Raw genomic sequence first — 13,750 nt, 5'->3', positions numbered from 1 at the left:
CTATTCGTAGAACAATGTAATTAAATATTGCGCTACATTGTTTTCGTTGTTTTCCTTGTTCTTTTTCTCGCTGTTCGAAAACCAGACAACATTAAACGACTGTGACACCAAACATATCTGTGGGCTTCAATCAATTTACTTAACGACGTGCATTGCGGCTGTTGGCCTTGGCTAACACTGCATCAACAATATTTACAACGGCAAATGTAATAATATTTATAATCCTATTAAAGAAGCAGTGACTTGTGGTCATGAAGTCGTCTTCCGGTCTGATTCAATTTGTAAATTGCACTCAGACAACTGCCCTGACCTTCAAGAAGTTCATGCCAAAATCTCATTTACAAAGAATAGCAAAAAAAAAAGAAAAGAAAAAAAAGATTAGAGGAGAGGTGGTCGAGAGGTGTTGCTTTTCGTTCAGATTATTAAATTGTCGATTTTAAATAACCACAAATCTCTATTGATATGAAGCTTAATATATAATGTATACGTTTCTATATCTGTATGCACAAGTCACTTCTAAGCTAGTAAACAGATCAGTATAAATTTTAGAATAGATCTATTAGAGGTAAGGGAAGGTAATGTAAGCCACATATAGTTTGATTTACTTTCATGCAAACGGAGCAAAGATGGTAGAATCCCTTCATGAACAATCAATTAATTAAAAAAATGTTAAAAATAAATATTAGGCATCAATTAAATATACTTCCAAATATTCAAATTCTTTGTAGTGTTTCAGAGGTTTGTTATATATATATATATATATATACATATATATATATATATATATATATATATATATATATATATACCAGAAGGAACAATTAACTTCTAATTCTTAGAAGCCAAAAATGATAGCATGCCAGAGGATAGACTTACTCGAATTGAACCAGATTTTACAATGAAGATAAAAAGGACTAAAATGCTAGTTTTATTTTCGTATCTTTAAATGCCTCCCTATTTTTGCTGATGAGGAGACTTTGTTATTAAAGGACAAAATTTTTATCAAATTATTGCCAATATTTATTGTCAATTTAAATAAAATGCACATCGTTTCTGAAACGATCGTACAATCTAGTTGATTTTGTTTGTTTTCCTTTTGAAACTGATTTTTAATTAAAAACTATGAATTGTTTTACTCAATATATATATATATATATATATATATATATATATATTAAAACGTATATGTGGTAAAAAAAACAAGGATAAAAATGCTCAACATGTTAGTAGAGCCAACTATTTTTTATTATTACAACCTCAAGTGTGTTAACTTGATTCATTGCAAATTGTTTCAATAGACAGGGTAAAATTACCCGTCCATATCGTCAGATGATTCAAGTTAAAATAAAAATAAAAAGGGAAGATATGTTTTTTGTGATTACATATATGCATATATATATATATATATATATATATATATATATATATATATATATATATATGGCGTTATGGAAACATATTAGAAGGTATTTACAGCTTCTCTTCCAATTTTCGGATTTTAATCATGTCAAAACGCACTTTATTTTCCTTTTGATGGATTGATTGTTGCTATTTCTTCTGATAAGTTAAGGGCAAAATAAATTCACTAATTTATATAATGATTAAGTGATTGATTTGGTGCTACGAAACAGATACTGTCAAGAATTGTAAATGTCAATTGAATAAAGGGAATAAATTATAAGATGGTCAACATCATGAACTTTGGAATATAGACTTTTGTCATTCATTCACTTTATATATATATATATGTATATATATATATATATATATATATATATATATATATATATATATATATATATATATATATATATATATATAAGTAACAATTAAGTTTACAAGCTAAAACCTTAATCCGCGGAGTTTAAAAGAATGCGCTCTTTTCATCAGAGGTAAGATATTAGCAAATTGATATGCCGGCTAAAAAAAAAAAAAAAAAATAGAAAGTGTGCTACCAAGCCAAATATCCTAATTTCAATATATATATATATATATATATATATATATATATATATATATATATATATATATATATATATATCAATATTATCGTTTTTATCTTAAATTCTACTTAATTAGGCAGAATATAGAAACCACGCATAAATAGAATTCGGCGTAATATTGAAATCAAACTAATCATATCATAAGAAAACATTAAAATGAATAAGTACAGTAGACCCCCCGGGATACAGTGTCCCTAGTATATGTTTTTTTTAGGTTACGATGTGGAATACAATGTTTTTTCCGGCACTTGGTTACGATAGTTGCCCCACCTACCTTACGGTGTTATTTATAACGTTTTTTTTGCTTATATACACGTGTATTATATACCGTACTGTATTTTGTTACTAATTTTTAATGCAGTATCCAGGAGTTCGCTTTTCAAAGGAATATTCAAATTAGTGAACCTTCATGTAATCGCTAGCATATATGAGTATATTAAGAAGTTCGTTTTTATTAATTTGTAAATAGAAAAAGTAGGCTTTTAATATCAATGTGAGAAAAAAAACTCAGTTTTATAGGTATATAGATAACTCTCTCTCTGTCCGAATATTGTATCTGACGTAGCCGTACAAACAATATGTGCAAAATGATATCAAAATATGTCACCCATGAAATCGCTAATAAAATTACCAATACTTTGTTCAATCCAAGTAGATTTGGCACAGCTAAACTTTACAATACCTGTCCACTTGTCCACCAAGTTTCATTCATGAATGTTTAATGTTATGTTTCAAAAGTTCACCTATATGTTCAGGAACATTATTTCCAGCTGAATTCAATGAATAACAGCTGATAAGAGGCAACCCTACTAGAGGATTTTCTTCAAAGGTTATTGCATTCTATCAAGAGCACTGCATGCGTTACAATATATACGGCATAATCACGTTCTCACATCCACTTCTCCTTAGATCACTGAAGTTGAGCAACGTTGAGCCTAGTCATTATCAGATGGGTAATCATTTGGGAATACCAGGCGTTGTTTGTAGGTGGACGTCGATACCTCCCTGCAAGTACTGTCCCCCCCAAAAAAAAACAAAACAAAAACAAAAACCAAACAAAAAACAAACAAACAAACAAAAAACAAACAAACAAACAAACAAACAAACAAAAACAACCTAACGTCGTCAACTCATCCAACCGAAATATACATGCGACTGGGGACTGCTTGTGAACATAATATTCCCATGAAACTTTCTCCTATGAGGGAAGCCGGCTCAACTCGCCTATAGTGAATGTCGCAGGCATCTATGCGTTACAACATTAAGACAATGGATCATTGGTTCTTAATATTTTGAAAATGTTAATGAACGCTTAGTTATGATCAGGGAGCTCCTTCAGTTTTTGACAGACTATGGATAACCACAAAGTGGTGCCTGCACGTGAAATTTTTTGTGGCAGGAGGTGTGCAATCTCCAACCACACCTCTCCTGAGTCGACATGGTTAAATACTAGTGGCAAGTAAAATATATGTACAAGACGACTGAAAACAAATGCTGAGATAAGCGGAGAGGATATACAGAGCCTAGAATTCCCAAATTGTCATCCATCTGGTATTTACCAGGCTCAACGTTGCTTAACTTCAGTGATCTGACGAGAACCAGTGTGCCAACACGATTATACCGTATATGATCAATAATAAGAGTATAAATGTTACTTGTTTTGTTATTTTACACATGAATCACCACTTATCAAGGTCCGGAGGCCACTCGAAGATAAAAGTTAATGGGTACATATTAGTCAATGAAATTATAGCGAAGTAAACATAAGTAGTGCGAATTTTGTAAATTGGATTACTTAGGGGGGACGGTTTATCAAGAACTTGTTTACGTTGGACTTGAATACAATCAGATTATAGTCAGCTGGAAACAGGCAATCAGAAGAGAGTTCCACAGGCGTGCAGTTCTAAGAAATCAGCTTTGTTCCTGGAATTTATATTTAGGTTTAGGCACAGATATAGCGTGTGGGAAATTATTGATAGTGGTTTTGGCTAGACGAGTATTTTCGTGAAAGTATAGCGAGGGGGGATCATGGATTGAAGCTCAGCTGAGCATTTCTCATGAAAAAAAACCTATAAAGCAGAGACAGGCTCACAACGTCTTTTCTGTGGGAAAAAGGTTGCAGGGAAGAGAAAAGGGTATCCCCCACTAAGCTACGAATCTATTTTGAAGTCTGTCAAGGCAGGAAAAGCTACTTCTAACAGCTCCTGTCCAGATATGACAACAGTACTCCATCGTTGGTCGTACCTGGCTTTTATATAGGTAGAGAATTGTTTTAGGAGTGAAATATCTACTGGAGCGGTAGAAGGATCCGACATTTTTTCCAACGACCTTGGCAATAGATTTCATATACGTGTTCCATTTCAGGTCAGACGTAAATGTCAAGCCCAGAAGCTTGTCAAAACATGAAGCCTCCCGAAGACGAAAGCCATTCATTTCAACCGATGCCAGATTGGCATCAGAGCGTAAATGGTGTAGAGATAGAAGCTTATACCACATGATCAAGATCAAAGGAGAGAGAATCAGGGAGAACTTGGTCGTTTACGGTTTTAGATGTGCTAACATAGATTGTAGTGTCGTCAGCATAAATGTCTACGAATAATGTGATTTGAAAGATCTGAGAAAAACGAGGCATAGTGAGGGATGGGATCCCCATATATATCTAAATAGTGTACAGTAGATAGCATTTATACTAGTAAACGTAGCCACCGATGTTTAAAACGTGAATAAAAAAATAGCTGCGCTGATTCTAGAGCACCCATTGAAAATTTATATTTTGATGACTGTATGCAGTTAAATGGGATAGCATATTTTTTTTTTGGGGGGGGGGGACAAAATTCGTCACTGTATTTCTTTCTCTTAACAATTTTCTCTCTCAACTTCCAGCACGCATCTCTCCTCTCACCTCTGCCAAACGGCTTTTTATTAAAAAAAAAAACTGACTGCATTTAATTTGCATATCTGTGCGGTGAGGGGTGTGATCTCATGCGATGCCACGAGACTACACCTTATAAAGTCACGCCCGCCATCTTTAATCTCTCTCAGATTCCACCTGAAGGTAAGTCGTACAGCCACACAAGGCACACACACGTGGGCTCTTGTTTCTTTGAGTATTACGTTCACCTCCATAATGTATGATGAGGTTATGGATTTGTATGAATAAAATATGGTATTTCCAGTAGTAATAAAAAAAGCCTGGAGATATTAATACAAACCTAAGTGACATGAAAGAATGTAAGTGGACGTTATTTTTGACAACTAATAAAGCTGGAAATTGTGTTGTTATATTAGTCGCTCACCGTTTAGTTGGGTAACGACGCTTTGTCAAATATCGCAAATTGTAACGTTAATTTACTGGCTATTACCAAACTTTATTACGTCCAGCTTCTCTAGCTTTATCTGTTTCTTCATCTCCTTATTGTTATTCGACTCTTTTGCGTGTTTGTCTTTGGTGCGAATAGACAAAAACAAAATCTGTGTCGGACGCTGAACGCCAAGTGCGAGCATTTTCAATAACTTGTCATTTAACAGTAATGGACTAGAAAAAGGGAGACGTGCGTGACAATAATAATGAAGATCCTAAATATTCGTTTTCGCAACTCTGGCGACCCCCCCCAATAAAACCCCAAAAAACAAAAAAACAAAACAAAAAACAACAACAACAAAAAACCCAGATGATTTACGGATTGTTTTTCTCTTTGACTTGATACATTCCACAAATTTTTCTTCCAACTTAGCATTATGACATTATGATGTACTAACAAAGACATCCGACGTTGTCCGGGATGGAATAAGAACCAACAAATATTCCACCCTCCAATACTTTTATTGAAATTGATAAAATCGTCCATTTTTTAAAACCAAATCGATCGATTGCTTGCTAGAGTTAGAGACTCCACTCCTGCTTTGTACTTAGAGGAATCTTCGCATGCCTCTTCGCAGTGACTTAGTCCACAATACATTATAGTCTACATTTCACTGTAGAATACCTACTGTTGACTTTATAAAATTATATGTAAATAATAGCTTCGCTTAAAGTTTAAAATGCAAAAGCCAAGTACATGGTTCAATTGTGCTCTAAACAGAAACATTCATTTCAAACGCGCCTCTGTCTTATTAAAGAACCAAATGCTGATTTTATAAAATTATTTTTACATAATCACTTGAATTAAAGTTAAACATTCACACATCAAGTATCATGGTTCAAGTGTGCTCTAAAAAGACGCATTTATAAAAGAATCTACAGTTGATTCTTTAGGCCGAGGCTTTCTGTTTCTGCGGTGATAAAACTTCCCAAATGCACTTTTGATGTTAGGTTGTATAAAAGTGTTAACTTTGGTGAAAATCGGACTTTCTTCTTTAATCGGAGTTTTTCGAATATCCATATTTGATGTTTATCAGACGAATTTCGATAAAAACCTACGTAAGAACACTCCTATACACATCAAGTACCATTCGTGGGAAATTTCCCAAAATCCGCCCAGCCGTTTTCTAGTCCATAAGGAACGAACTCACACACACAAAGTTCCTTTTATATAATAGTAGATGGATGGATACTTTTTCTATATTGCTTTATTTATTTAGTATATTTTGTTGTTTTATAATTGTATTTGTAATACAGTGTAACCCGGATATAAGAGACTTCGTTTTCGGTCACCACGGCTCTCTTATATCTGGGCTACACTTATATCCGAGCTTCTTACATCCAAGTTACAATGTACATTAATACAGGCTCTAATTTGTGACTAGAGAAGATTTTTCTTATATTCATTTGTCTTATATTAGAGTCTCTTATATCCGGGTTACAGTGTATATTCTCGTTTATAATTATATATTTTCACTTAAACTTTACTTACTTTTTTCGTTAAATACTGTTTTCAAAAGTGATTTTTTCTTTTATTTCATTTTGCCTTTTAGTTCTTTCGTTCATTTTTAGTTTACTGACCCTTTTCATGTATATTTATTCCCATCACACATTAATTTATTCTTACGTTTCTATCGTTTCCATTAATGTTTTTTCTTTTCTCTATTTTCTTTCTTTCTTTCCTTGTTTATGCAGTCACATGTTGTTTTTCCTTTCGCTCGTACATGTATTCCAATCAAATAGTCATCCATTTTGTTTTCATTTTAATCTTTCATTGTCTTTTGTTTTCTCTGTCTTCCCCCGTTTTCATCTTTTTCTCTTCCCCTCTACATCTTATTACATTTTCTTTTATCTTACTTCTACACTTACTCTTTTTTTCATTTCCTTTCTTTTGGTTTCTTCCTCTACGTTCAGTCCTCGTTTTTCTTTGTTTTTCGCTAATATGTCGTTTAATTAGTTTATTATTTAGCTTGTTTCTTAATTAAAAAATAAAATTCTTCCAAATAAAATTATTTATCTTTACTCCTTTTTTCTTCATGTTTTCTTTCTTTAATTTTCTTGCTCTCTTTTTTTCTTTCTCATTTATTGTTTTTTCTTTCTCTTATATAATTCCTATCTTTTTTTCTCCCTCTGCCTTTATTCGCATTTACAATTTTCGTTGATTTTCTAAGTTTTTCTGCTATTTCTTTTAATTTTCGTTTGTTTATTTTAATCTCACATTTCATTTTAATTTTATGTAAAAATAAATCCTTGTCACTAAATATGCTCGTCTTGAAGGCCCTCTTTTTCTTTCTTTACATTTTTTCTTTTCTTGTTTGTTTGTTTGTTTGTTCTTTCGTGTTCATTCCTTCTTTGTCTTTTGTAGTTTCCTTTTCCAACTCAATTTCATTATTTGCTTTTTATTAATAACTTATCCTCAATTAAAAGTCCACATTCTTTCCAACACTTCCTATTTTTCTGTTTGTTTACATTTCGTATTTAATTTTCTTACCTTTTCTCTTTCTTTTTTTCTGTCTTTCGTCTTTTATTTATTTCTTAATTTTTCAAAAGCGAAAGAAAGAACAAAGTTTTCTAACTTTGTTCTTTCTTTCGCTTTTATATTTTCTTTTTACAAAATGGCTTTCCAAAACCCTGATTGCATTAGAACACAAAATCGGCAAGAAAACAGATCCTTCTTAATTTAAACCAGCCTGTCAGCTTCCCGCCATCTTTATTGCGATTCTGGTGACACGTGCTTATGTAAAAAGCCCCGGATGCTAATAGCCAAACGCAGCGTAAAGAACTAACTAATCACTTTTCTCGATGTTTCTCCCATGTTATTTGCGAATAGCTTTCTCTTGTCGACAGTTTACATTCTTGCTAAAATAAAGAGGAAACAAAACATACTTAAACATATACTCAAAACGAAATATTCCTTTCGTATTTTTAGTAAGATTAGAAAGATCTTCTTCGAATTTCAAACATTCTAAGAAACCCATAAGAGTCACACTCTTCTAGTGATACATATATATATATATATATATATATATATATATATATATATATATATATATATATATATATATATATATATATATTGCTGTTGAGAACATTAATCGTAATCGTAATCGGGAATTAAAAAAATCGAAATATTTGAGGGTATCGGAATCAGTATTGGAATCGGAAAAATTTTTACCGGTTTTCCGATACCAAAACGATTCTTTTAATTGTCTTTTTTTTTATTTGATTTTGTTTAAAACAAAATCTTCCATTGCTGGTAATAATGATAAAATAATAAATATTTTATTGATTTTAAACCACCAGTAAAGCTAAAATCGATAGATCGTCCCCCACAAGTATATTTTTACGTTTAGGAAAATATCTGCACATTTAACATGTGTGTTTCTACGGTAATACTCGAAAAATACACTTATATAGTTAAAAATTAAGAGATTTATAAAGAATCGGAATCGGAATCAATAATTGCGTCAGAATCGAAAATTTAGTGCAGAAGAATCGATAATTGTATCGGATCTGTAAAAATATTCGAATCGCCCCATCAATAATAATAATAATAATAATAATAATAATAATAATAATAATAATAATAATAATAATGATTATATATATATATATATATATATATATTTGTAAACAATTCCAATACCAGCAGTATATTTAAATATAATTTATATTATTTTATTAGTCGCATGGTACGTTTTTACCTGTTTTTGTTGAATGATATAGATGGACCAAATAGCTTAATAGAGACCCATATAAATTCTAAAGAAAAATACAGTCTTTTTCTTTTTTTTTTTATTAGAAAAGGACCAAAGGTGGAAAAGGAAATCGAGTTCTTTTAAAGTCATAAGAGTAAAAATTAAAAACAGAACTTATTTATTATAGTTTATTTATAGATCGTTTCAGGAAGAAAACACTTGAAACACAGATGTCACGAGAGAAATATTGCTACGTATATGCCACCATCTTTTTTTAACAATTTCATATTAAAAAAGATGGCGACATAACTTCATTGAATACACACATTCCTAATATATATCTATTCCTTTTAGTATCAAAAGGTGTATATATATATATATATATATATATATATATATATATATATACATATATATATATATATATTAAATACCTACAGACACTTGTATGAGATTCTTCCGAGAATCATCAGTGTAGGGTGTCACGATTAACACCAGTCGGTAGCTTCGAACCTGGTGTCAGAAGCAATCCCTGGGTTCATTAGCAAGGACCCAATCCATTCGGCTACCGTTAACCGCGAGAAATGCTGTTGAATTTAAACATTTATTTTTAAATGCTTTTTAGCGTCTCTCAGAGTGATCTAATCATTATATGATGATCTGCACATTATATATATATATATATATATATATATATATATATATATATATATATATATGTGTGTGTGTGTGTGTGTGTGTATAAAAATTAATATATCGTCTTTTTGAAGTTTCTTTAGGTCTTTGTGATTTATGAAAATTCTATAGCCAACATTATTCAACCCAAATATATTACATACGAATAAACTTTAGCCTATGGCAAATTTTTCAACCAAGTTTCAGTCAGGAATATCCAACAGTCTGTGTTTGATATGCGGGGACATTTTGGTGATCGTCTCATCAGTAGTAGCTGTGATCCCGAATTTTAGATATAAATATGGGAAATATTATTTATTCAAAACACGTAAACATGCATTGGGTGGTTGCACTTTTAGTAGGCGACAGGCTTGCAGTATAAACGAATTACAGGATATGTGACTAAGCAAATAGAAAACACACAAGAAACTGTAAATATGACTGGTCTGGAGTTATGACCATTCAGAATTTAACGTCTTCACTTGAAAAAAATGTAATATGATATGAGGTTCCCTACCAGGGTCTTTCAAATTTAATGAGTTTTCATGATACTGAACCCTACGTTCATTAGTTGACTTTCTTGGCATCTTATGGGGATTTGGATATGTGTGCCTCTCAGAGAGAGAGAGAGAGAGAGAGAGAGAGAGAGAGAGAGAGAGAGAGAGAGAGAGAGAGTTAGATAGATAGATAGATAGAGACAGAGAGAGAGAGAGAGAGAAGGAGAGAGAGAGAGAGAGAGAGAGAGAGAAGGGATATTTAGTTCTCAACTGATGATATGTTTGTTTTGTTTGCACTTTTGTTTTGGTCAGGTTAAATATTCTCATTTGCAAGTTTGTTGTTCAATATAAAAAAAATGAGTACCATTGTAATCCTAAAAGCTCTTGTTGATTGTTAACTATAGTTTTATGTTAAGGAGAATTTTCCATTGCCGTAGTGTAATGTGACTGTTAATCTTCTTCAACGGTGTTGATAGACTAGGACCAAACACGTAGTATCTAACAAAAAATTGGAATAAATTCGACTCAGCTTTCTCAATTGGGATAAAGGCATTTATTCATGGTACTTTCCAAAACGACGCATTTCACCTTCTTTTAAAACTCTCTTAGTTTGCCATGTAGTTAACGAAATTTTACCATGTCGAACACGTGCTTTCCCTAAAACGGTCTCATTGTTCACGTGTGTCCATTTCTCTCTCCGCTTTTCTTTTTCTTCTCTTTCTTCACTGTGTTGTTACATGGCGCACCGGCTTGGTTGTTTACATACGTGTCATGTGGCTGCTGCTGCTGCTGCTGCTAAGAACCCGTCAGCGGTTCTGGTACAGTGGGAAAGATATTTAATAAAGAAAAGATAAAACATGCATGGAATTGGAAATATATCTGAGCTGGATTTTTAATCACTCAACATTTGAATTCTTCTCTTGAAAACGCAATGGTTCTACGGATACATGGTTTCATGCAAAGAGATTTTCCAAGAGAAGTTCTCCTATGCCAAGACCTTTAACCCGACTCGCTGCTCCAAAACCGGACCATTTACCAAGAGAGAATAACACTAGGCTTAATTGTTAGCGAAACAGAATTTGCACAAAATAGATAGATAACATGTTACTCGACGAGAGATGCTGGTTCGAGTCATGCCAATGTATGTGTTATTTTTGGGGCATTTAAAGGTGTACACAGCATTTCTAGTTTTGAGCATACTGTCGTCGAATGTAAGGTTATTGTTTATTAATAATTGGCTTGTTTTTAATTTTTTGTAATAAATGATAAATCTTATTTTAGAGTTTTCCCGTAGTTGAAATATGTTTGTATACAATATTTTTTAAATTATTTTTTCGTCGGTTTTATAATCGCATGCATCTGGTTACAATAAAATATGTTATCGTTATTATTCTTATTACTGTTATTAGGATTACTATTATTATTACTTTTTTAAAAAATTCTTCTTCCTTTGAAGATTGTAATGCTGGGTATGGGACAGCCAAACCAGCTGCCAACATTGCCCCGCTTTTTTATTGAAACCAACCGAGAGCTCTTTTTAGTATCCTCGCTGTTCCCTTAAGTGCAATTGTCTGAATCTCTTTTGCGCTTGGTTCACCAGGAATATTAGTTAGATAGGACTTCAGGTTCTTCTTCATAAGTCCTGTGGCACCTATGATAACTGGTATGATTGATATCCCCTTTAGGTTCCAGTTTCTTTTCATATCATACATGAGACATGTCGGTTAAAGTGTGCTTAATCTGCTGGTCAACGATGTAATTTGGGAAGTTGTTATTAGGATTTGTCTTATGTATTTTGGAATATTTCATTAGTGGAAGAACTACGTTTGGTCCTGTAGATGAGATTTTTCACTACGGCCATTTTATATCTATCGGGGCTTTTATAGTTGAGGAGACATGATTCTTTACTGACAGGTTTTTTGTATGGGTAGGTAATAAATTTATCGGTATCGACTTTAATTTCTATATCAAGGAAGAGAATATTGCTATTTATGTATATTTATGTGAAATTTAGTACGGAATTATTTTTAAGTGCGGTTTTCATTTTTGTTAGTTCATCTAAGTTTTTCGTTAATAGAAGTACATCGTGAACGTACCTATATATATATATATATATATATATGTATATATATATATATATATATATATATATATATATATATATATATGCCCTGTAAAGTAGAACCTACCGAACGAATTCTTTCCATGTATTTAGGAGAACAGAGAAGCAAATAGCAAGTCAGACAACCCTCGCCGTCAATCATCTTTCGTAATGGGATATTTTTCTTTTTTTCTTTCTATATTCTATACCAATTTTTACGTTTTTCTATTCCTTTGAAGAACTGTTCAGTTTGAAACGCCTTCATTTCTTTCATATTTTATTTTGACTAATTAAGGCGTTATCAATACTAGTGCGAATGCTGCTGAAGCATAATTCTTTTCAGCATTAACAGAGGGTATACACATGTCGTATGTATTTATTTTAAGAGACTTCATTACGTTACAGCTTTATCATTTTTTTTCATCTTCAATGAATGATATCAATACAAATAGAGCAGCATAGACATATTAATATCAGATTATATCAGATTTTTCCTGATCCGGATTTTACCATCTTTCCCATTTGATTTTTGATCAAATCCCTTTTCTCCTTTTTCTGTTTCTTGCTTTCTCAATCCCCTTGAATCCCTTCGAACTGTCTTAAACTCTTAAATTAATTTTTTAATGCAAATATGATAAACTTAATATTATTTGTTTCTTGTGATGCATTAACCTGATAAATCTATTGTATATTTTGCAAACCCCTTCCCTCTGATGAGAAGAATTGCATTCTTCGAAACGCCATGGAATAAGGTTTTTCTTGTATTATTTGTATTCCTTGTCGAATAATTAAAGTTTCGAATAATTATAATTTTGGATAATTAAAATTTTGTATACCTTCCTTATATGTTTATAAGGTTCTTTTGAAAATTTGAAGAAATTTTCAATATCCAAATTTGTTTTATATCATATATATATATATATATATATATATATATATATATATATATATATATATAAATGTATACACGCATATATATAATATATGCATATATATATATATATATATATATATATATATATATGACGGAGTTCTTTGTATGCGATGCCTAACTGTAAGTAGAATTGAGCAACATAATAAGCCAACGCGCACAAGCACGTTCTAATTAACGGTTTGCAGCGTAAACATCTTCAGATTAAGGTTGAATAAACTAGATAATATGAAAGTTAACATCACGGATAAAAGTCTTGTATATACTTGTTCTTGAATCACTTTAGCATTATTGTAGACCAATTATTCATTTCCAGTTGATTATCCGGAGAGCGGCTCATCACAAATAAACCCTGAGTATTGTTGGCTTGGTGACACGTAGCAGCAGTTCTTTCTCCTTATTTTCCCTTTCGTTGTTATGTAATCATTTATTTTTGTTCTTGATCGTGTTCTTTTTCTTGATTATAAAAAAAATTGCAGCACAA

Source organism: Euprymna scolopes, chromosome 5, assembly GCF_053919585.1.
Source record: "Euprymna scolopes isolate OS-2025 chromosome 5, ASM5391958v1, whole genome shotgun sequence".
Classification (NCBI taxonomy): domain Eukaryota; kingdom Metazoa; phylum Mollusca; class Cephalopoda; order Sepiida; family Sepiolidae; genus Euprymna; species Euprymna scolopes.
The sequence above is the reverse complement of the archived record's forward strand: the minus strand, read 5'-3'. Positions refer to the sequence as shown.